We start from the raw sequence: 21,205 nt of genomic DNA, 5'->3' as shown, positions 1-21,205 counted from the left end.
TGGCTGCAGTTGACTCATTTTTCAGAGGTTTTTGTGCAGAGCCCTTACGTGGTCTTTCATGACCATTCCAGCCCATATTGCAACTTCTCACCTCTCAATATGTTTGGAAGGTAAACTTTTTTATCAGTTATCTTAGCAAGAAATAGTCATGAGGTTTTATAGTATCGTTAAAATGTTCTGCAATAATATAATGAATTGTAATGTGTATGTAGGAAATTTATAGGTTTTTTTTTTTTTACCTTAAACGTCTTCCTTTAAATCTAGTACCTTATTCATTCATTCATCATTTGACATAAACTTGGGAACTATATGTTATTTATCAGGCACTGTTGTAGGGTCCTGAACCTGATGGTAAATGGATAGACCTGTTCTCTATTCTTGTTTATATGGACAGATAACGAAGTAAACAAATGAGGAAAATTATTATGGCTTATGACAAGGACTCTGAAAAAGAAGAGATTTGCAGAATAAGAGATCATAAACTGGTGAGGAATTGTTTTTCTTCTCTACTTTATAGATAAGGGTATGGGAGAGGTCTTCTTCTTCTTCTTAGCAAAGAGGTAGAATACTCAACCACATGTTGATGGCCCCTGGCCAGCTAGGATTAACCAACCGAAGTCCCTGCATGTCCCTCTAACTATATGCTAAAGCTAAAGAAAATTCAGTGAATTTGTGACTCTAGTCACAACTGAATTTTGATGTGGGGAATTTGGGCTAAATCACTTGTTAAAATCTTTACTTATAATTTAGCAAAATCATCATCAGTGTCATTAGCTCACAGAGAACAATGTATCAATAAAACAGCAGATCCCAGATAGGAGTGTGTGAGAGCTGGACATACAACAGGTCTGGCTTCACAAAGCAACAGCAAGAGGACTAACTATTCTACAAAGTCTAAAAGGACTGACAAAAAGGCACTGGCACAACTAGTTACTCACTTGGGAAAAATAAAATCTGACCTCTACCTGACATTATGCACAAAAATAAAATCCAAAAGAAGTAAAGACATGACTTTGAAAAATTTAACTATAAAATTTTTCTGGAAAAATGAGATTCTTTATGATACTGGCTTAGTAAGGGAATTGTTAAGTCTCAAAAAGCACAAATGATAAAGGAAAATACTGATAATATGGCCACATCAAAAATTTTTCATGAAAAATTCCAGCCACAGACTGGAGGAAATACTTATAAAATATACAACTTAACAAAGAAGTAGAATCCACAATTGATAAAGAATGCGCAAATAAGCGGGGAGGAGTCAAGATGGCGGAGAAGTAGCAGGCTGAGACTACTTCAGGTAGCGGGAGATCAGCTAGATAGCTTATCTAAAGATTGCAAACACCTACAAATCCAACGGGAGATTGAAGAGAAGAAGAACAGCGACTCTAGAAACAGAAAATCAACCACTTTCTGAAAGCATATTTTCCTGGGGTTGTTGCCACCCTTTTAGTATTTTACTTGCTCCTTCATATACTCTTATCTGGACAAAATGACAAGGCGGAAAAATTCACCACAAAAAAAAGAACAAGAGGCAGTACCAAAGGCTAGGGACCTAATCAATACAGACATTGGTAATATGTCAGACCTAGAGTTCAGAATGACGATTCTCAAGGTTCTAGCCGGGCTCGAAAAAAGCATGGAAGATATTAGAGAAACCCTCTCAGGAGATATAAAAGCCCTTTCTGGAGAAATAAAAGAACTAAAATCTAACCAAGTAAAAACAAAAAAGCTATTAATGAGGTGCAATAAAAAATGGAGGCTCTCACTGCTAGAATAAATGAGGCAGAAGAAAGAATTAGCGATATAGAAGACCAAATGACAGAGAATAAAGAAGCTGAGCAAAAGAGGGACAAACAGCTACTGGACCACGAGGGGAGAATTCGAGAGATAAGTGACACCATAAGACGAAACAACATTAGAATAATTGGGATTCCAGAAGAAGAGGAAACAGAGAGGGGAGCAGAAGGTATATTGAAGAGAATTATTGGAGAGAATTTCCCCAATATGGCAAAGGGAACAAGCATCAAAATCCAGGAGGTTCAGAGAACCCCCCTCAAAATCAATAAGAATAGGTCCACACCCCATCACCTAATAGTAAAATTTACAAGTCTTAGTGACAAAGAGAAGATCCTGAAAGCAGCCCGGGAAAAGAAGTCTGTAACGTACAATGGTAAAAATATTAGATTGGCAGCAGACTTATCCACAGAGACCTGGCAGGCCAGAAAGAGCTGGCATGATATATTCAGAGTACTAAATGAGAAAAACATGCAGCCAAGAATACTATATCCAGCTAGGCTATCATTGAAAATAGACGGAGAGATTAAAAGCTTCCAGGACAAACAAAAACTGAAAGAATTTGCAAATACCAAACCAGCTCTACAGGAAATATTGAAAGGGGTCCTCTAAGCAAAGAGAGACCCTCAAAGTAGTAGATCAGAAAGAAACAGAGACAATATAGAATAACAGTCACCTTACAGGCAATACAATGGCACTAAAATCATATCTCTCAATACTTACCCTGAATGTTAATGTGCTAAATGCCCCAATCAAAAGACACAGGGTATCAGAATGGATAAAAAAACAAAACCCATCTATATGTTGCCTACAAGAAACTCATCTTGAACCCGAAGACACCTCCAGGTTTAAAGTGAGGGGGTGGAAAAGAATTTACCATGCTAATGGACATCAGAAGAAAGCAGGAGTGGCAATCCTTATATCAGATCAATTAGATTTTAAGCCAAAGACTATAATAAGAGATGAGGAAGGACACTATATCATACTCAAAGGAACTGTCCAACAAGAAGATCTAACAATTTTAAATATCTATGCCCCTAACGTGGGAGCAGCCAACTATATAAACCAATTAATAACAAAATCAAAGAAACACATCGACAAGAATACAATAATAGTAGGGGATTTTAACACTCCCCTCACTGAAATGGACAGATCATCCAAGCAAAAGATCAACAAGGAAATCAAGGCCTTAAATGACACACTGGACCAGATGGACATCACAGATGTATTCAGAACATTTCATCCCAAAGCAACAGAATACACATTCTTCTCTAGTGCACATAGAACATTCTCCAGAATAGATCACATTCTTGGTCCTAAATCAAGTCTCAACCGGTATCAAAAGATTGGGATCATTCCCTGCATATTTTCAGACCACAATGCTCTAAAGCTAGAACTCAATCACAAGAGGAAATTTGGAAAGAACCCAAATACATGGAGACTAAACAGCATCCTTCTAAAGAATGAATGGGTCAACCAGGAAATTAAAGAAGAATTGAAAAAATTTATGGAAACAAATGAGAATGAAAACACAAAGGTTCAGAATCTGTGGGACACAACAAAGGCAGTCCTGAGAGGAAAATATATAGCGGTACAAGCCTTTCTCAAGAAACAAGAAAGGTCTCAGGTACATAACCTAACCCTACACCTAAAAGAGCTGGAGAAAGAACAAGAAAGAAAGCCTAAACCCAGCAGGAGAAGAGAAATCATAAAGATCAGAGCAGAAATCAATGAAATAGAAACCAAAAAAACAATAGAACAAATCAACGAAACTAGGAGCTGGTTCTTTGAAAGAATTAATAAGATCGATAAACCCCTGACCAGACTTATCCAAAAGAAAAGAGAAAGGACCCAAATAAATAAAATCATGAATGAAAGAGGAGAGATCACAACGAACACCAAAGAAATACAGAAAATTATAAGAACATACTATGAGCAACTCTACGCCAACAAATTTGACAATCTGGAAGAAATGGATGCATTCCTAGAGACATATAAACTACCACAACTGAACCAGGAAGAAATGGAAAGCCTGAACAGACCCATAACCAGTAAGGAGATTGAAACAGTCATCAAAAATCTCCAAACAAACAAAAGCCCAGGGCCAGACGGCTTCCCGGGGGAATTCTACCAAACATTTAAAGAAGAACTAATTCCTATTCTCCTGAAACTGTTCCAAAAAATAGAAATAGAAGGAAAACTTCCAAACTCATTTTATGAGGCCAGCATCACCTTGATCCCAAAACCAGACAAGGATCCCATCAAAAAAGAGAACTACAGACCAATATCCTTGATGAACACAGATGCAAAAATTCTCGCCAAAATACTAGCCAATAGGATTCAACAGTACATTAAAAGGATTATTCACCACGACCAAGTGGGATTTATTCCAGGGCTGCAAGGTTGGTTCAACATCCGCAAATCAATCAATGTGATACAACACATTAATAAAAGAAAGAACAAGAATCATATGATACTCTCCATAGAAGCTGAAAAAGCATTTGAGAAAGTACAGCATCCCTTCCTGATTAAAACTCTTCAAAGTGTAGGGATAGAGGGCACATACCTCAATATTATCAAAGTCATCTATGAAAAACCCACTGCAAATATCATTCTCAATGGAGAAAAACTGAAAGCTTTTCCGCTAAGGTCAGGAACACGGCAGGGATGTCCGTTATCACCACTGCTATTCAACATAGTACTAGAAGTCCTAGCCTCAGCAATCAGACAACAAAAGGGAATTAAAGGCATCCAGATCGGCAAAGAAGTCAAACTATCACTCTTCGCAGATGATATGATACTCTATGTGGAAAACCCAAAAGACTCCACTCCAAAACTGCTAGAACTTGTACAGGAATTCAGTAAAGTGTCAGGATATAAAATCAATGCCCAGAAATCAGTTGCATTTCTCTACACCAACAACAAGACAGAAGAAAGAGAAATTAAGGAGTCCATCCCATTTATAATTGCACCCAAAACTATAAGATACCTAGGAATAAACCTAACCAAAGAGACTAAGAATCTATACACAGAAAACTATAAAGTACTCATGAAAGAAATTGAGGAAGACACAAAGAAATGGAAAAATGTTCCATGCTCCTGGATTTGAAGAATAAATATTGTGAAAATGTCTATGCTACCTAAAGCAATCTACACATTTAATGCAATTCCTATCAAAGTACCATCCATTTTTTTCAAAGAAATGGAACAAATAATCCTAAAATTTATATGGAACCAGAAAAGACCTCGAATAGCCAAAGCAATATTGAAAAAGAAAGCCAAAGTTGGTGGCATCACAATTCCGGACTTCAAGCTCTATTACAAAGCTATCATCATCAAGACAGCATGGTACTGGCACAAAAACAGACACATAGATCAATGGAAAAGAATAGAGAGCCCAGAAATAGACCCTCAACTCTATGGTCAACTCATCTTCGACAAAGCAGGAAAGAATGTCCAATGGAACAAAGACAGCCTCTTCAATAAATGGTGTTGGGAAAATTGGACAGCCACATGCAGAAAAATGAAATTGGACCATTTCCTTACACCACACACGAAAATAGACTCAAAATGGATGAAGGATCTCAATGTGAGAAAGGAATCCATCAAAATCCTTGAGGAGAACACAGGCAGCAACCTCTTTGACCTCAGCCGCAGCAACGTCTTCCTAGGAACATCGCCAAAGGCAAGGGAAGCAAGGGCAAGAATGAACTATTGGGATTTTATCAAGATCAAAAGCTTTTGCACAGCAAAGGAAACAGTTAACAAAACCAAAAGACAACTGACAGAATGGGAAAAGATATTTGCAAATGACATATCAGATAAAGGGCTAGTGTCCAAAATCTATAAAGAACTTAGCAAACTCAACACCCAAAGAACAAATAATCCAATCAAGAAATGGGCAGAGGACATGAACAGACATTTCTGCAAAGAAGACATTCAGATGGCCAACAGACACATGAAAAAGTGTTCCACATCACTTGGCATCGGGGAAATACAAATCAAAACCACCATGAGATATCACCTCACACCAGTCAGAATGGCTAAAATTAACAAGTCAGGAAATGACAGATGCTGGCGAAGATGCGCAGAAAGGGGAACCCTCCTACACTGTTGGTGGGAATGCAAGCTGGTGCAGCCACTCTGGAAAACAGCATGGAGGTTCCTCAAAATGTTGAAAATAGAACTACCCTATGACCCAGCAATTGCACTGCTGGGTATTTACCCTAAAGATACAAACGTAGTGATCCGAAGGGGCATGTGCACCCGAATGTTTCTAGCAGCAATGTCTACAATAGCCAAACTATGGAAAGAAACTAGATGTCCATCAACAGATGAATGGATAAAGAAGATGTGGTATATATACACAATGGAATACTATGCAGCCATCAAAAGAAATGAAATCTTGCCATTTGCGACGATGTGGATGGAACTAGAGGGTATCATGCTTAGCGCAATAAGTCAATCAGAGAAAGACAACTATCATATGATCTCCCTGATATGAGGGCGAGGAGATGCAACATGGGGGGTTAAGAGGGTAGGAGAAGAGTAAATGAAACAAGATGGGATTGGGAGGGAGACAAACCATAAGTGACTCTTAATCTCACAAAACTAACTGAGGGTTGATGGGGGGAGGGGGGTTGGGAGAGCGGGGGTGGGATTATGGATATTGGGGAGGGTATGTGCTATGGTGAGTGCTGTGATGTGTGTAAACCTGGCAATTCACAGACCTGTACCCCTGGGGATAAAAATGTATTATATGTTTATAAAAAATAAAATTACGAAAAAAAAAAAGAATGCGCAAATAAGAAAAGGAGGAACAACTCTTTGAAATATGGGCATAAAGCATGAACAGGGAGTTCACAGAAGAAAGGATGACCAATTTACACAGGTAAAGTTGTTCAACCTCCCTTGTACTGAAGGAAATGCATATTGAAATCACTGAGATATATTTTGACCCATCAAATTAGTGAAAAATAAGACTAACATTATCAACATTGAGAACATGAAGAAACATTAAGTCTCATATTCTATCCAAAGAGTGTGAATTTTGCAAGAATTTTAAAGAGCCATTTGGCAATTTTTTATAGAATTGACAAAGCACCAGCAATTCCTTACCAATTCCTATTTTTGGTATAGACCTAGGAGTATGTCTTGAATACAGACTGGAAAAAAAAAATGCATGTGGGTGCAGTGACAAAAAATTAGAAACAATCTATCAATAGAATAGTGGATGAATAAATTATGAATTATTTAGATTGAGAGAAACAGATATCATGTATCGCCATGGATTACTTTCAAAGCCATTTTTAGGAAAAAAGGCAAATTCCATTATGATGGTAAAATGTAAATAAACAGACTCTGTATATGCTTACACATATTGGCAGAAAAATGTGAAACAGAAAGATCCATAGACTTGAAACAATTGAACTCAAAGAAACAAGTGAACTTGAACTCAAAGTATATCTGAAGAACTTAGTTCCTTAAAAAATATAGCAATGATAAAGTAATTTCTTAACAAAAGTTGCATCTGTTACCTAAGTAACATTTGTTAAATCTGTCTGGTGAATAAATACATTTTTATTAAAAAATACTAAAAAATATGCTTCACTCACCCATACTTTGCAATGTTTTCTAACAAAAATATTTCATGATTTCGTAATTCTCCCTAATATTGCATTTTGTTATATCAGTCAGATGCTAACTTCATCACTTAAGTTTTCAATTCCTATAAATTCTAAAAACTTTTTTCACTTTATCATATATTGTAATGGTATTATAAATGAGTTTTTTACTTAACAATAAAAAAAGTCTGTATATTCGTATATTCACAGTGGCTTTTATTTAGTAAAGAAATACATAATGGAATCTTTTTAGAGACAATTGAGGGTGTTGTAGACTACAATTAAAATATAGTTGCAAGGAAGGGTACCTGGGTGGTTCACTCAGTTAAGTGCCTGATTCCTTTTTTTTTTTTTTAAAGATTTTATTTATTTATTTGAGAGAGAGAGAGAGAACATGAGAGGAGAGAGGTCAGCGGGAGAAGCAGACTCCCTATCCCGCAGGGAGCCCAATATGAGACTCAATGCCAGGACTCCAGGATCATGACCTGAGCCAAAGGCAGTCGTTTAACCAACTGAGTCACCCAGGTGCCCCAAGTGCCTGATTCTTGATTTTGGCTTAGATCATGATCTCAGGGTTATGAGATTGAGCCCCATATCTGGCTCCACACTGGATGTGGAGCCTACTTGAGATTCTCTCTCTCCCTCTTCCTCTGCCCCTGGTCCACATCTCTCCCTCTCTTAAAAAACAAGAACAAAAACAAGAACGAACCCAAAAACAACAACAAACAAACAAAAAATGACATAGTTGCAAGGCAAGTATAAATATTGATGATGAGTATGATTATGGACCCTGCAGACACATGGAGAAACTTTATGCACATCTTCCTTTTCTGTCCCTTTGGACAGTGCTGCCAATATAGAGGTGAAGGTTGCGTAGGTAATACTCTAGCTGTATAGCCATGGCTATTGATAGGGCAGTGGAAACATTTGAGTCACTGAAAATCCCTGAATTTGTCATGCTTCCTCCCCATTTGTGGTCAGCCTGCTTCTCCACTATCTGCACCACCATTCTTGAGGTACCCTGATGCTAACCAAGTTTAAGCTCCTTAGATGTCTTTGAAGGCTTTGCATGAATTGACTTTGCTTTATCCTTAAGCTTCATCTCCCGCCACTTCTTAGAGTTCCTCCATAGACACCAACCTATGGTACTCCCACCTGCCTGTGCTTGTGCTCTTCTCTCTGCTTAGGATGTCTTCTGCTCTTCGTATCTCCTTCTCCTTTGGTCAGTTCTCACTGTCTTTCAAGATCTGCCCCAGACCTTCTCTTGTTTATTCAGTCTTGAACTCTGCACTGAGCCTGCCTCCCATGTTGTTCTCTGGATGACAGCCAAACTTTAGGAAGGTCCCAACCATATATTTTTGAGTCAACTCTTGAGACTCTACAGAGAGCATGACTGGAATCCCTGGTTTGGGGATGGTATGGGAGGAAAGAACGCCTCCCCTTGCTTCAGTAAATAGCAGAGAGAGCCAAGGACTTGAAGGTGCTCTATGGACAAAAGCAAGAAATGTCTTGAGTAGTACTTAAATAGACACCTCAAAAACAAATAAATGAAGGGAGGAAGAGTGTCCCCTCCCTATTCCACCTTGTCCTTTGCTACCTCAAATTTGACAGAAGCCCTGAAAAATATGTGGTAAGAGTCTCAGAATAGATGGCTGTCTGCTATTTGGTGTAACAGGAGTATAAAAAAAAGAAAAGTATCAGTAGAACAATTCAAAAGTTGTGTTTCTTTCACCCCTGACTTTGTGGACTATGGTCTAGATCATACATTTTTATGTATATGTGGTGATAGAGTTGGGAAGTGATATCCTTTGAACTTGATGCTGCCACCTCCCTCGTGCTCCTCACCCTCTATCCCATCTAATTCTTCCCCCTTGACATGCTAACAGTAGCATTGGCACCCCCTGGACCTCTTCTGTTCTTTGTTTTAATTTTCAGAGATGTAAGTGATCCCTTTAATATTGTAACGCAAGGATTTTTGTCTTCATAAAATTTTATTTCCCCACGATTTTGTCTTCTAGCTGTACTTTCAACTACTGATCTTTGCCATAGCAGATAAGAAACAGGAACACCAAAGTGAGTAAGTCGTCAACTTCATTCTACCGGGCAGGCATTGTTTTACATGATACGGTCTCGCTTGGAATTCCTTGTTGCTAAGCTTATCAAGTGATTCAGACAAGAAGTGGAACATTGAAACTGTAGGACCACAGACAGATCTTGACACCAGAATGGGAGGTCGTCCCTTTGCCACTTCTCACTACTATGCACAGAGACTCCACTGGGTAAAATATACCTCGTTGTAAAAAACAATACTTCACATTTTGACACAAGGCAACGCGAATGAACAAATTAGACCCAGAAGGCTGTCTTCTGTCCTTTGAGTTACTCCAAGTTCAAAATGTTAAGTACAAAAGAAGAAGTCATAAACACCTTTCACTCAGTGGCCTGGCTATTGACGACTGTCCTTTTAGATTCTTGAGCTCTCTTTATAGCAGACAAGCTTTAGAAATGTATTTCTTTGACTCCTTCTCATCATACCACAGGGCACAGGGTGAAGGCTGGATTGTCTTGGATAAAATTATAAAGAACCCGACTTGACCCTGAATTGTCTTTGAAGGGGTACGATTATATGGGAACTTCACTGAATTGTACTGGGGACAGTTTCTGATTTCATGTAATACTGGGCTTTTAACGTTTTGAGATTTGAGATTTTTTTCCATTTCTAGTGAAGAGGAGGTGGGAAATGGTATGTTCAGAAATTAGGAACCTAAGGCTCTGGGTCACACAGCTGCCTTGAAGCATAAACCATTCCATTGGGAAATGGGGGTCTGGCTGAGCTGTTGTGTGCTGACAAGAATTTTGTGGTACCCTGACATTGTCCTTCCTAAAGTCCGTGACTCTTCCTGATTGCCTCTGCCTCTCCCTCTGACCGTAAACAGCTGAGACCACCTGTCCAGCCAGCGCCTTTAAAAATGAACAGTTCAGGAACTGTAATTGTGAAATTTGCCTCTTTGGAAGAGTCACCTTTAAGGAAATTTAAAAATCTGAAATTTTTCCCAACACCGTGCTTCAGGTCACTAGTATCCTATTTCTGGCTTCCCAGGGGAAATAGGTCCATTAAATTAACCTCTCTGCTTCTTATGATAAAATTATGATGGTCTCTGCATCCATGAAGTCCCTTTTGTTTTCCATCTTTGAATCTATAGGATTTATAGAATTCTATATATAGAAGACTAAATTCAGGTGCGTGTGGATCTCTTCAATAAATTTTCTTTAGTTAGGTGGAACTATTAGTTTTTCCAGATCTGAGACTTTAATCAATACTTGTAGGTATTTATATAATCTAGGTATATTCTGAGTCTATATTTTATCTCCTGTCATTGAGGGACTCTCCTATGAAGAACTGTTGACTTGTGCTTCAGAGGTAATTTCTTAGAGATAGCATGAGGTGAAACTTGATCCCAGTTATGAGATTACAGTTGTAGGTCTACTGGTGTGTTTTTTCTTGTGTGCACAACCCCAGCAGAGTTCATGCTTCCCATGTGCCATCTAGTTAGCAGGGCTACACAAAGGCTTCTGATTTATTTTGGGGCTCATTTATAAACATAGTTTAGCATTCCCTTCATTTTATGCATATAGAGGGACTATGTTGGTTGCAGATAGGAGTGAGAGAAACATAAATCATGTGAAAGGTTCATAGATGATGGTGTCAGAAATGATGACTGTTTGGAAGACTGGACCTGTGTGCCCTGTGCCCAGGAATGCCTGCCTCCTATCTGACATGACCTGTAGGATACACAGCTGTAATGAAGTTACCATGAAACAGTTGTCTATATATTACAGCACTTTTCAACCTGATCATTCTTTTGTATGTTGGGAACAGAGGGTGGTTAATACAGTATTCTTATTTACTTTCCTGATAAGTAACAAAATCTCTGGAACTATCTGAAAGGAAGAGACAGAATATAACCACACATTCAAGATGGACGCTGCTGTCAAGAGGCCATTTTCACAGATTTACAGGAACTTATTATCTATGATGTAAGATTCAAAGAGGAAGACTGTTAGTCATGGCAATACTATGCTATTCCTATACCCCTATAGGAGTATAGGAGAAGAATGTGCTGGAATGTAGACTGACATCACATTATTTAACAATGTGGAAAAGCAACATCAGAAATACACTGAATTTGGGAGTCCTAGCCAACCAGAGGTTAAATGATCATGACACAGGCTACTTAATTTTAGCTGAAATAAGTAATTTTTGCCACGGACACATGAGGAAGAAAACAGGATGCTTTTATGGTAGGATGCTAAACAGATCCAAGCACTTGAGTTAATACAGACCAACTGAGGAGTGCTATGGCTTTGACAAGGAAGACTCACTAGGGACTGTTACTGAATGAACTCCAGTGATGAACTGAGAAAGGGGATCATGAGAGTCTAGGAAGCAGAAGCCAAAAAAGGTGCCCTGGGCCAAAGAAAAGACCAGGACAATGGGACACCAGAGTTGAGAAACCGGGTAATCCAAGTGAGGTAGGGACAAGAGTTTCAAACTTCTCTTTTACCTGGGAATCATCTACAGCAAATGTTAAAAATACGTAAGCCAGTTTATAAAGCTGTAAAAAAAAAAAAAAAAAGAAAGAAAGAAAGGATGAATACCCAAGTTTTGTAGCAACATGGACGGGACTGGAAGAGATGATGCTGAGTGAAATAAGTCAAGCAGAGAGAGTCAATTATCATATGGTTTCACTTATTTGTGGAGCATAACAAATAGCATGGAGGACAAGGGGAGATGGAGAGGAGATGGGAGTTGAGGGAAATTGGAAGGGGAGGTGAACCATGAGAGACTATGGACTCTGAAAAACGATCTGAGAATTTTGAAGGGGTGGGGGGTGGGAGGTTGGGGGCACCAGGTGGTGGGTATTGTAGAGGGCACGGATTGCATGGAGCACTGGGTGTGGTGCAAAAATAATGAATACTGTTATGCTGAAAAAATAAAAAAAAATAAAAATAAAAATAAAAAAGCAAAAAAAATAATGAAATCTTAAAAAAATAAAATAAATAAACATCCTCAGAAAAATGTGCTCAGTAGTGGTGACATGCAGCCACTCTGGGACCAGACAGATCCCTTAGTCTGAGTCTCAGATCTGTCCTTCAGTAGTTGCATGATCTTGGATTCGTGACTAAACTTCTCTGTACCTCGGTTTTCTCATCTGTAAAATGGGGATGATAATGGTACCTACTCTCAGGACTGCTGTAAATGTGAAATTTGAAGAAAGCTAATAAAGGCTAATTGGTGGTGGTAAAAAAAAAAAATACGTAAGCCAGGACTGTACCTCTGATCCTCTAAATGTGAACCTCTGGAATGATACGGGTTCTAGTTGTTGGTGGTTTTTTTGGTTTGTTTGTTTTTTTTTAAAACCACTAGGTAACTCTGATGTATAGAAAACTGAGGTTTAGAACATCGAGAACTCTCAGGTATGTTGACTGAATTTCAAAGTTGTTCTCTGAAGAAGCCAGCATTTCTTTACATGAATATTTCTGCAACCATCTAGATGATAAAATGGAGCTCCAAGAGTTGCTGAGAGTATTGTGGGTTAGTACACTGTGGGAACCCTGCTCCAAATGTAAAAGGAATGTGGGACTTGAAATGATTAACTGTCTCAGCTGGGCTTGCATTACTATGTCCTATGCTGCTTCCAAGGCTTGAGAATAAACTGAATTGGACTTGAAGGTCAGAGAATTATTGTGAATATTTGTTCTGCGGTACCTGGTTTGTGCATGACGTGAGGCAAGTCACTTAACCATTTCAGCATTATTTTGTTTCCTCTTCTATGAATGGGATAAGAATTCCCCCTTCTCCATTAGGTAGGAGGAATCACTTTGAAAAATGTGCTCTCGGGGAAGATTACATGGATCAAAAGTTTAAACCCTAAGATGCAGCCATGCAAAAATCTAAAATATTAATGGATTCTATATAACTGAACTCACCTTTGCTTGGAAGAGGTGAACTTTCCAAGAAAAAAAAACAAAAACCAAAAAACTTCTTTTTTGCATTTTAGTGCATTCAGTCTGATCTGATCTATTTTTTATTCACAGGTGTATATTAATATCTCAGGTAGTGTGTGGTTTAAAACATAGTCACTTTCAGGAAAATTCTCAACCATCATGGTTTGTTTCCTTCTTTCTTCCACCTTTTTTCAGGGGTGTCTTGAATGAGAGAAGCTTCTGGAACAGTGGGCAGTTGGTCAGGTGCTCCTATCCTCTGAGATATCCTTCATACCATTGTTGTCTCTGCCGGAGTTTGGCAGATTCCTGGATCTGCTGGTGTGGACAGATGTTTGTATCTGTGACTGGTCCTACCTTGACATCTGAAGCATTACACCAACATGGGGCCTCTCTTGTCATGCAGATGCCAGGCTCTGTGACCTTCAATATCCTACTGTGCTCATGCCCTATTAGGGACAGACAGTCGTACACTGAATATGGAGCATTTTAGGATGATATCTCCCAGAAACAGACCTCGAGCCAGGGATTTGAGTGTATGTGAATTCTTAAGGAAGAAGTCCCAGAAGAAACTGATCAAGAAGTGGAAGGAACAGGTATGGAAGGGGAAAAAGCAAGCAAGGATTCAGGGTCAGGTAAAGTTCTAGCATCAGCAGCACAAATTATACTTCATATTTTCTTTGATCTTGCACAAAGGGAGCTGACACTTTTCACTTCTGCACCAATTACTCATTGGGTATAAAGCTGGGGGTGGGGAGGGGACAATTGGTCATAAGCTCCCAAGCGCTTCCAACATGGTTGTCCTTGCCTCCCAAGGGCATTCTTCTCTAAAAGGTCATAGACGAAGCTTCAGCAGAATAGCACAGGCTGAGGGATGGATGGACAGAGCTAATGGAATCTGAGGGTATTTGGGCAGGGAACCAGGAGTGTATATTACATTCAAACTCATGCTCCTTTTCAATACTTTGAAACCTTTTTCAAAAAAACTGGTGGGTCCCAGTTTCTGCAGAACATTTCTAAGATGACTTGGAGTGACAAGCTTTATTCCCCACCACTAGACTTGGTTCCAAGGCCCACGCTGACAACTGTCATCTTCCCACTACACCTCTTTCAAACTTAGCTTTCCCTAGCACATCTGCTCTTCTGGTAGATAGCCTGGTGGGCTCAACCAGACCATCATTTGAGGAGTCTGAGCTCTGGTCACCTGTCCTTCAGGTTGCTGTAATGGTTCACACACCATTAAAATTTGTCATGGGAGTCACGGCCATGTGTGACCAAGTGAGCAGATAGGCAGCACTCCCACAACTGACAAGCATATACTCCAGAAAAAATAAGAAGAAACAACGTACAAAAGTGGCTACCTGAAGGCATTACAGCAAACCTGAAAGACTGAAGATTTTGGAGAATAGTCAGCATTTGGGTAAAGGGATTAGTAGTGTATATGGAAAATTTTTTCTCTTTTTCATAGCTCTTAGCCTAAAGGCAGCCCTCTTTCTGCAGCAGGCAGAGCATATGATACTGTCCTAGAACATTCTGCATTTTCTGTGGCATGAAGAACTGGATGACCAAGTTTGAGGAAACTGTAACAGCTGGTCATGGAGAGGAGAACACAGAAAGAAGGGAGCCAAAAAGAGAAAATCCCACATTTTCTGCAAATGTTGTATATAAACTCTAACACTCTCTGAAAAACTCCTGAGCCATGTATGTTTGGGGAAGCATCATCTAATCTGCCATGTTGAAGACAAAAACAAAACAAAACAAAAACCCCAAACCCTGAACTAATATTTGAACTATTACCCAGCTGCCAGAGTTTCCGGTTCTAGTTCAGTCAAGTTAATTGCCTGATAGAACAAACAGTAAAGATCAACATTTTGGGGCACTATATAACAGAATTCAGAGTGTCCACAGCACAGTATTTAAAATGTCCATGATACAATCCAGAAATAACTTGGCATATGAAGAAACAAGAAAATGGGACCTGTTATCAAGACCTAGGACAATCTAATGGAGACTGTCCCTGAGACAAAACAAATTTTGGAACTAGCAGGCAAAGTTTTTACAGTTGCTCTTAGAATCATGATAGGAAAATTTGCTCATGATGAATTAAAAAATAGGAAAATTCAGCAGAAAGTCCGAAACAATAGTAAAAAGCCAAATGGAAACACTAAAAATAAAATGTATAACATCTGAAATAAAGCTGGTCATTGAAACATTAAATGATGCTGAGAACCAAACCCTAGCTCTATCATGTAACAGTAACTCTAAATCTTTATAATGATCAGCATCAATTTTCCCTGTCAAGATGGTAACCCCTTCCTTTGTCTACTGGTCTTCTGGTGTGAGGAGTCCAAGAGACCCAGTGGCAATCAAAACTTCATATTTAGTAGGGCTCTTCTGTATGCCTTGCTGGATTCATTTCTCACTGGGAACTAGGAACTTTAGATACACAGAGCTTGAAGAGACAGAGATGGGAAGCATAGATTGTCCATGTATGTCGGTGGTTGCAGTAGTCAGCCAAGGAACTTACTTTCCACCCTTTGATCAGGGACCCATCAAATATACTGCAGGGAGACTCAGCACCATATAATGGCTACAACTTTAAGCTTTGTGTTGTGTCTTGAAGAATAATCCCCTTCCTTTTCTAGAAAATCATCCTTTAGATGACTTCTCCGAGGTTATTCCAATGCTCCGTTAGGCCAGCAGTTTCTAAATTGTGAGGTATGTGTTAAAACCAATGGATGTTCTGGTCATATGCCTTCTGTTGTACAACCTTCAAAATAAAGGGGGTCCAGGGCAGTTTTTTCATGACCTGTGTTAGCAAATGTTTGGTGAGCCCTCATATATGATACATTCCAACGCACTACTGTCAAGGGAGGCAATCTCTTCCCTTTTCTCATCTTGATAAAGAAAAGTTGCTTCACTTTCTAGAGTGAATAGGGTCCAGTAAAATCAACTTGCCATGAAGTGGTATGTTTGTCCCTTCAAGAGAGGGTAGTTTATCACATATTCTGCCTGGGTCTCTTCTGTTGACATATTGGACAAAATGATTTCATATCAAACACTACATTATCATTGATGAGAGAGGCCTATGAAGAGCTTCCCTCTCTGACACCGTGGCTATTCTGTTTGTGAATCCATCATGTAAGCTCTGGGTAGTCAAGGACAAATGTCAACTGATAGTAATTTATTGAGGCATCCTGGTCACTTGACTATGTAGTACCCCTTCTGGAATGGATGCTTTATGGTGGGCATTGAAGTGTGACACAGACATCCTTTTCTGCTATGATCACTCTTATGCCACAGATCAAAGGAGCAGTGTTGGGGTTTTATTAGAGTTTAGTGTGCCCATTCCACCAGAGTAATGACCATTGGATGAGTCTGTGGGTCCATGGGATGCTCTACCTATTGAACACAATCCCTGGCTGTCTTTGTCAGTAGATATCCACATGTCTATAGTGTACTAGCGTGATCAGGATAGTCATTTCCATTGCTGGTAACAGGATCGGTTGAGACTCAACCTCTCCAAGAATATCTACATATTTTTCTTCCTTGAATATGCAGGTACTGAGATGAAGGATTGCCGGTCCCACTGGGAAAGGACATAGAGAATCACTCTCGTTGAAACATGTTGTGGCATCGCATCTTCCTTTTTCAGGGACTTAATGTGTTTTCATCTTTGGATTCTAGATGTGAAAATTGACTCAGGTGTGGAAACTGAGCAAGCAACCATAACTTTTAGTCAAGGTGATTGATAGCAATGTTCTTGATCTATATCCACATAGAAACACAGTCTCTCTTATTTCTCTCTCTCCTTAGTTACCCATCTCTATTGGTCCTACACACACCATATTTTTTAGCCATTGACCTAAATCCCTTGAGAGCTCTGGCCCTTGGTTATCACTTCTATCTTACTACCCCTTACGGTGATTAGATGTACTTTGCCTCTGATGGTTAATGTCTGCCACTGGAATCTTTCATACTGATGGTTCCTTGGAAGCCCAATATCCAAAGAGCATCTTAAATCCAAACCTTTAGAAGACAGTCATTATAAGCTTTTCAACTATATGGATGGCCCCTACCAATTGATTTTTTTATTGTTTGTTTGTTTTGTTTTTTAAAGATTTTATTTATTTATTTGACAGAGATCACAAGTAGGCAGAGAGGCAGGCAGAGAAAGAGGGAGGAAGCAGGCTCCCTGCCAAGCAGAGAGCCCAATGTGGGGCTCGTTCCCAGGACCCTGAGACCATGACCTGAGCCGAAGGCAGAGGCTTTAACCCACTGAGCCACCCAGGCACCCCTGATTTTTTTATTGTTTTAAATGGAGTTTCCCAAAGGCCTCCCTGGAAATAGTCAACTAGTACTTTTTTGTTTCATTTTTTGCGTTACATGTATACTAATATGCCCCCTTCTCCGGGCCTTTTGTTCCCTTTCATACCATGTCAGGTCATTGCTAGCATTTTCATTTCATTTAATGGGGCTTTTTAAAAAAAGGTTAGATGATTGTTTTTAGAACAATTTAAGTTCAAAACAAAATTAAGGAGAAGGCAGGGAAATTTCCCATATACCCTTTACCCTCACATACATATAACCTCCCCATTCCCAACATCCCCCACCAGAGTGGTCCATTACAATTGATAAAGCTATGTTGACATGTCACAATCACCCAGAGCCCAAGGTTTATGACATCACAGTCCACTCTTTTTGTTGTATGTTCAACAGGCTTGAACACACATAACGATATATGTCCACCATTATGATACCATATAGAATATTTTTACTGCCCTAAAAATCCTCTGGGCTCTGCTTATTCATCCCATCCCACATCCCTGGAAACCGCTGATCTTTGAACTGTCTCTATAGTTTTGCTTTTTTCAGAATGTCGTGGAGTTGGAATAATAGGATATGTAGCCTTTTCGTGTGGCTTCTTTAATGCAGTGGTATACATTCAAGGTTTCTACATGATTTTTAATAGTTTGATACTTCATTTTTTAAAATTCAGTGCTAAATAATGTTTAATGGTCTGGAAACACCAGAGTTTAAGCATCCATTCACCTACCAAAGGACATCTTGGTTGTCTTCGAGTTTTGGCATTTATGAATAAAGCTTCAATGTACATCTATGTAGACTTAGCTTTAAACTTTTTTTTTAAAGATTTTATTTATTTATTTGACAGAGATCACAAGTAGGCAGAGAGGCAGGCAGAGAGAGAGAGAGGAGGAAGCAGGGTCCCCGCGGAGCAGAGAGATCGATGCGGGGTTCGATCCCAGGACCCTGAGATCACAACCCAAGGCGAAGGCAGAGGCGGAACCCACTGAGCCACCCAGGCACCCCAACTTTAAACTTTTTTGAGTAAATTCCAAGCTGTGTGATTACTAGATCATGTACTAAGCATATGTTTAGTTTTGTAAGAAACTGTCAAACTGTCTTTCAAAGTGGCTGTACTATCTTGTATTATCTTTAGCAGTGAATGAGAGTTACTGTTGCTCTACCTGCCTGCTAACACTTAATGTTTCCGTGATCCTAATTTCAACCATTCCAATAGCTGTTTAACGGTATCTCATCATACTTTTTTTTTTTTTTTTTTTTTTTGGTGACATGTGATGGGCCTCTTTTCAAACCTTTAATTGTCATTTGTGTATGTTGTCTGGTAAGGTATCTATTAAGATCTTTGGCCCATTTTTAAATCTGGTTGTTTATTTTCTCATTGTTGAATTTTAGGGATTCTTTGTATATTTTGGACAGCAGTCCTTCATCAGTTGGGTCTTAGTGAACATTTTCTCTTAGTCTGTGGATTTTTATTCTCTTGACATTGTGTTTCACAAAGTAAGTTTTTAATTTCACTGAAGCCCTGCTTATCAATTGTTTCTTTTACAGATTATGCCTTTGCTGTTAAATCTAAAAAGTTATCCTGATAACCAAGGTCATGTAAGTTTTCTCTTATTATTTTCCAGGAATTCTATAGTTTTGGATTTTACATTTAGGTCTTTGATCCATTTTTGAGTCATTTTATGTGACATGTGTAAGGCTATGTGTAGATGCCTTTTTTTTTTTTTTTGCATGTGAATGTCCAGTTCTTTTCACACCGTTTGTTGAAAAGACCTCTTTGCTCCATTGTATTGCTTTTACTTCTTTGTCAAAGATCAGTTGACTAAATTTATGTGACTGTTTGTAGGCTGTTTTGTTGCATTGTGATTTATTTTTCTGTTCTTTTGCTAGTATCACACTGTCTTGATTACTGTAGCTTTACAGTAAGTCTTGAAGTCAGAAAATGTCGGTTTTCCAACTTTGTTCCTGTGTATTGTGTTGGCTGTTGTGAGTCTTTGGTCTTTCCATATTAACTTCAGAATTAGTTTGTTAATGCCCCCAAAATAGCTTGCTGAGATTTTGATTGGGATTGCACTGAATCCGTAGATCAAGTTGGGAAGGACTGACACTGTGACAATACTGAGTTTTTCCTATCCATGCTCATAGAAATCTATTTAATTAGACCTTTGATTCTGATCATCAGATTTTTGCAGTTTTCCTCATACAGATCATGTACATATTTTGTAAGATTCATATCTAAGTATTTAATTTGGGCATGTAAATGCCATTATATTTTTAGTTTAAAATTCCACTTGATTATAGTTGGCATATAGCTAAGCGTTTGACTTTTGTATGTTAACCTGTATTCTGCAATCTTGCTATATGATTCCTTAATAGTTCTAGGAGAGTTTTACATCAGTTTTTTCAGATTTTCTACACAGCTGACCATGCTGTCTACAAAGAAAAATAGTTTTATTTCTCCCTTTTTAGTTAGTGTGCCTTTTCTTTTTTTATTGCATTAGCTGGAAGCCCATTGTTCTTTCTACAAACCTGTAAAAGCAATTCAAACTGCCTATTAGATTCTGCTTGAGGTTTTCTATGAAGTTAAATCCAGAGTCAGAGGAAGCTGTCCCTGTATGAGCAAACTTTGCCTTTTCCAGCTGTCTTTTCTAACTATCCTCTTTCCCCAACTATGACCCTCAAGATGCACTCCAAGGCCTACTTTTGCACTTTTTACTGATACACATTATGTCCCAAATGTCATTCAGCGTGTATTCCCTTTCCTTCTTTAACAGGATAACTTTCCCCATTGGGTTATCCTTGTTCTTACTTCTTGGTTTGCTGTCCAGGGTGGGAGATGGGAGCAGATCTTGAGAATAACATTTTTCTGTGTGATTTTTGTCTTGATTGAGGCATCTGCAAAGTCTTTAAGCTTGGAGGCCGTTGGTTCTGATCTCTAATGGGTCTAGAAGTTGCTAATGAATCTGTGGGTCTCCAGCTGCCACTGTTTCCCTACCAGGCACCTGACTTGTGAGAGTAGGAGACTTGTCAGCATATACATTCATTCTTCTCTGAAGTTCTGCTTCTTTACTATTAAGTCTTGGGGCTGGTCATCAGTTTGGTTTCTTCTCTTGCTGTAGTTGATAAGGGTTTCTTTATTTTATTTTTTTCAAACTATTTTTATTAACATATAATGTGTTATTTGCCCCAGGGGTACAGGTCTGTGAATCGTCAGGCTTATACACTTCACAGCACTCACCATAACACATACCCTCTTCAATGTCCATAACCCAACCACCCTCTCTATACCCCACTCTCCCTAGCAACCCTCAGTTTGTTTTGTGATATTAAGAGTCTCTTATGCTTTGTCTCCCTCCTGATCCCATCTTGTTTCATTTTTTCCTTCCCTACCCCGCAACCCCCCAGCTCTGCTTCTCAACTTCGTCATATCAGGGAGATCATATGATAATTGTCTT

General features: G+C 38.9%; 1 long non-coding RNA gene across 1 annotated transcript in view; it reads left to right on the top strand.

The window, feature by feature from the left end:
* The window catches only part of LOC125099632 (uncharacterized), a 132,826-nt gene that overhangs the window by 10,581 nt on the left and 101,040 nt on the right, over positions 1-21,205 (top strand). The window contains exon 2 of the long non-coding RNA XR_007127300.1: positions 9,437-9,495. This is a non-coding gene — a long non-coding RNA (uncharacterized LOC125099632). The remainder of the gene's footprint in view (positions 1-9,436; positions 9,496-21,205) is intronic.

This window comes from Lutra lutra, chromosome 5 (assembly GCF_902655055.1).
Source record: "Lutra lutra chromosome 5, mLutLut1.2, whole genome shotgun sequence".
NCBI lineage: Eukaryota > Metazoa > Chordata > Mammalia > Carnivora > Mustelidae > Lutra > Lutra lutra.
The sequence above is the reverse complement of the archived record's forward strand: the minus strand, read 5'-3'. Positions and strand labels throughout refer to the sequence as shown.